Here is a 5,252-nt window from a genome sequence, read left to right as displayed (position 1 = left end):
AGGAGGAGGAGGAATAATAATAATAATAATAATAATAGTAATAATAATAACTGGAAAATATGGAACACAGGCTCAACGGGCAAAATGGAACCCGGGGTCTTCTCGCACAAGGGTAGTGGCCATCCAGGGTTCCAGGCAATTTTGGTATGCACGATCATAGGGATTTTACCCGGGAAATTCCGGCTACCCCTGCTGGTTAAGTATAGTCTAATGGAATGAATGAAAAAGACGTCAAGAAGTCCCTTATTCCTACGAGATTAAAATATGAAGACTCCTAAGGATTATTATTACGAGGACGATGGTGATAATTATATCTATCTGTCTGTCTATCTATCTGTATAAAAAGGAGCATTGTCAGTGAGTGAATAAAGCCGCTGACATGATGATGTGCCCCTGGAAGATAAAAAAAGAAGGAGGGGGAGGGGGAGGGAGAGAGACGCTTTTTTTTTCTCTCTCTCTCTCTCTCTCTCTACAAAGTTAATACTCTTCACGAAAGCGGAGTTTGGTGGGCGGAGGAAGGGAAGATGTGATTTAGGAAGCATATTTATACATGTGTTTGTGAACTTAAAGGCGCTTAACTTTGGCGACGTGGGACGGGAAAATATGTTTGTTTTGTTGAAGTTTGCGCCGCCAACGTCTGCTGAAAACGTTAACGGAATTCTATTGTTTTTTTTTCCGGATGGTTTTTCTGGAACTGGAAAACTGGAGATATATTGTAAACCGTCTCTCGCGTTAAGGCTCCGGACCCTTTTTTTTCAGACGATTTGTTGCCGGAATTCTTTTTTCAGGATTTTTCTGGAACTGCAGAACTGGACGGTATACTGTGAATTGTCCCTCGCTTTAACGGACTCCAGACGCTTTTCCAGACGATTTGTTGCCGGAATTCTTTTTTCAGGATGATTTTTCTGGAACTGGAAAACTGGAAGGTATATTGTGAACCGTCTCTTCCTTTAACACATTCCAGATGCTTTTTTCCGGACGATTTTCTTGCCAGTGATGTGATTTAAGAAACACGTGTATGTGAAGGTAACGTGACTTAATTTTGGCTCGGGGAGGAAACATTCGCGTGCTTTAAAGTTCACGAAGCCTTCAGAAAATTTCCAGTGGTGAGCAAAGAACCATTAACAGAACTCAGACGCTTTTTTCCAGACGGGTTTTCCAGCGTGACGTGATTTAGAAAGCATATTTATCCTCGTGTTTGTGATATCGAGGAGAGGTGTATGTATTTTCCAGTTCATGGTCTGTCTCTCACATTAACAGAATCCAGACTCTTTTCCAGACGATTTTTCCAGCGTGACGTGATTTTGGAAGCATATTTATCCTCATGTTTGTGATATAGAAAAGAAGTCTATGTATTTTTCCATTCATGGTCTGTCTCTCACTTCAACAGAATCCAGACGCTTTTCCAGACGGTTTTTCCTGGGAGATACGAGATTTTCGGAGCATATCTGTCCACGCATGTATGATCCTTAGGCACCATAACTTTGAAAAGGGGTGGAAATGCGTCCTCAGAAAAACCCTCCCGTGGTAAACAAAGAGCAGGTAAAAGAATTCAGACGCTTTTTTTTTAGACGATTTTTCCAGAGTGACGGATGTGATTTGGGAACAAAGTTGATCCTTGAGTTTGTGAATTAAAAAACTGTTTGTTTTCTCGAAGATTCTTGGAGGTAAGGTCTACATGCCGAACTTTCTCAAAATCTAGACTTTCTTTTCAATTCTCTCTATCTGTCTGTCTGTCTGTCTGTCTCAGAGAGAGAGATTGATTGATAGAGATAGATGGATTTATCCTCTCTCTCTCTCTCTCTCTCTCTCTCTCTCTCTCTCCAGGATAACAAGCGTGATTTAAGATGCATAGGCATACTAGTTTTGTCAACTTAAATTAGCTTATTTTGGCCAGGAGAGAGAGAGAGAGAGAGAGAGAGAGAGAGAGAGAGAGAGACAGACAGACAGACAGACAGACAGACAGAGTACATAGGAAAAACAGACAACAGGAGGCAATATTGGAAGGATAATTATGTAACACAGAAGAGGATAGTCACACGTAATAAATCGCTTAGAAAAAAAATGTTAGAGATCTACCTCAACCAGCGAGAATACGGGCTAGAAAGTAAGCTGATTAAGGAAGCTCCTTAACACCTCTTCCTTAGCGATTTATTTTTAGATATGGCTGGTTAATATCTTCTTGTACGTTATTTATGGAGAGGATGGCGATATTGGAAGGATTATGTAACACTGAAGAGGATAGTAAGGTGTAATTTGCAAATAAATCGCTTACGAAAAGGTGTTAGGGAATATTTACTAGATATATAGAGGTCTTGAGAGGGTTAAGTAAAGGGGTTAAGGAGCGTACTGACCTCACAAGAATATCAATCTAGAGAGGAAGAAGAAGAAATAGGATGATGATGATGATGATGATGATGATGATGATGATGATGAGGAGGAGGAGGAGGAGGAGGAGGAGATGGAGGCTGAGGAGAAGAAGGAGAAGGAGAAAAAGAAGAAGAGGAAAAAGTAGAAAGAAAGAAAAGGAAAGACAAAAAGAAGAAAAATAGGACTCGATGAAGAAAATTTCCACTTTAAAAACAAAAATTATTATCCACATAAAAAAACAACACACCCACACCCACACCCACACAAAACCCAGTAAAACCCCTTAATACTAGAAAAAAAAAAACAAGGTAACCCTCTTAATAAAAACAAGAATAATAAAACTGCGTAAGACGTGGGTTAAGACACAGAAAAAGTCTTGACAACTCTTTTTGCCCGTGGGAGAGAGAGCATCTGTCCGCCTCGTATGAAATGTAAAAATCTTGGCCGAGAAATACAGAATTAACCTCCACCGCGAGAAGTATTCATCTCTCCATCTCGTATTTCTGTGCTGTGTGAGACTAGTGGAATGGTAGGCACTTCGTCTTCTGTTTTTCTTATTCTCACTCACCCTCTCTGTAATGCTCCTACGATTCCTCTTCTTCTAGTTCATCACCATCATCATCAATCATTATCTTCGTTTCTTCTCCATCTTCTTCGTTTTCTTCTTCTTCTTTCCCCTCCTCCTCCTCCTTATTCTAGTTCATCATCATCATCATCGTCAATCATCATCTTCATTTCTTCCTCTTCCTCTTATTATTATTAGAACCTGCCTTATCACTATGGGAATATTTCATCCTTTGTCAAAATTATTAATATTATTAGTATTGGTATTAGTATTATTACGGTAGGCTTATTAATAAGTATAATTATAATTATTATTAGTTATTATTACTGTACAACTACTACTACCTTCTGCTACTACTACTACTACTACTACTAGAACAACTACTACACTACTACTATACAATGACTGCTACTTTTAACTCAATATTTCCATTTTTACAAGCACAGCTAAGAATGGTGCGAGCAATGAAATATTATGCTTTTACCTGTTCGGGGGTATGTTCTTTTTCGACCAAAAATTTATATACATGATTCTTGGCTAATTACCTTTTCTTCGAATTAATGAAGCCTTTTATTATATATATTTTTTTCTCACTAAACTCGTGGGTAGAGATTTTTTTTTGGCACGTTTCGGTCGATTTTCATTTTTTCTTGTTTTTCAAAATTTAATATATTAATTTTCCTAACTGAGATAACTCAAATGTGAAAGAAGGAAATAATTTGGCTTTAGTTATTTCAAAGTAATAAATAATAAATAAATGAATATATAAATACCTGTGGATGCAGGAACACTAAAAACCTAATGATTATTCTTGCGTAAGATGATTTATATTTTCTCTTATGTCAACTATTTCTTTCCTGTGTGTGTGTGTGTGTGTGTGTGTGTATGTGTGTCATGATGTGAACTATCTAATAATGTCCTTGATACATCCGCTTTGTTAAGAAAAATTTCACTTTATTAAGATAAGAATAATTTTCATCGTCTTCAGATTTTTGTAAATTTATTAAGTCATCTTGATGTCTGTTTTGGATATTTCCTTAGATTTTCTTGCTATTTTTCGTAAGATAATTTTACTTTTTAGAAGACAGGGAATATTATCGTTATCTTAGAAATTTATTTATTTATCCACTTACCTTTTTATATTTTTATTTACCTATTTATTTCGAGTCAAGTTCTGGGTTTTTGTGTGTATTTTCATGGTAATTTTCTAAGGATAAGTTCTCTGTTATAAGAAATTTAGGAATATTTTCGTTGTCCCAGAACAAGATTATTATTACTTTTTTTTATGTACGATTCGATTTTGCTATTTTTCTGGATATTTTTGTGGACATTTTTCTGGACTTTCTTTTGGATTTTTCGCTGGATTTTTTCTTGACATTTTCTGGATATTTTTTCCGTATGTTTTCAGCCAATTTTTTTCTGCAAATGCTGGTATATTTTTCTGCACATTTTTCCCGATATTTTTTTCTTAAAAGCTTTGTATATTTTACTGTACATTTTTCTGGACGTTTTGTGTATTTTTCTATTTAGTTTTCGATATTTTTTCTTGATATTTTTTCTTGACATTTTCTGGATATTTTCCTGGATATTTCTTCCGGATTTGGACATTGTTGGAAGGACACAAGTCAGGAGTGAGAGCAGTGGAAATGAGTTATTTAAGAGGAGCCTGTGGAGTCACATGGAGAGACAGGCTGACGAATGAGGATATAAATGAGCGTTGTGGTGTTGATGTGGATGTGATAGGAAACGTTATGAGGAACACACTGAGGTGGTTTGGCCATGTGGAGAGGATGGAGGGTGAAAGACTGACGAAGAGAGTGTATGTGAGTGAGGTGGAGGGGGGAAGAGGGAGGGGGAGGCCGAGGATGAGATGGAGGGATGGGGTGGAGAGGTATATGAGAGAGGGGGGTGTGAGTTGGGAGCAGGGCAGTGAAATGGCGGGGGACAGGGCGACTTGGAGGCGACTTGTTTGTGGCCACCCCAAACGGGATTGAGGCGTCTGGCAATATATAGATAGATAGATAATTTTCGATTTTTTTTTTTCTGGATATTTATCTATATATTTTCCTGGCTATTATTAACACAGGGATTATTCTCGGTGCAAGAGCAAGACTTTTTGTTTTCGTCGAGTAAAATAATCCGGAAATAAAAGATTCTGTGAAGGCCTGGGTTGGCTTTCTATTTTCTCGAGATGATATTCTCCCTTCTTACCTCGGAGGCTTCCTGGCTCTCTCTCTCTCTCTCTCTCTCTCTCTCTCTCTCTCTCTCGCTCTCTCTCACACACACACACACACACACACATATACTCGTAGGAACA

This window comes from Coenobita brevimanus, chromosome 116 (assembly GCF_032717465.1).
Source record: "Coenobita brevimanus isolate Jiangsu-jjx chromosome 116, ASM3271746v2, whole genome shotgun sequence".
Classification (NCBI taxonomy): Eukaryota; Metazoa; Arthropoda; class Malacostraca; order Decapoda; family Coenobitidae; genus Coenobita; species Coenobita brevimanus.
The sequence above is the reverse complement of the archived record's forward strand: the minus strand, read 5'-3'. Positions refer to the sequence as shown.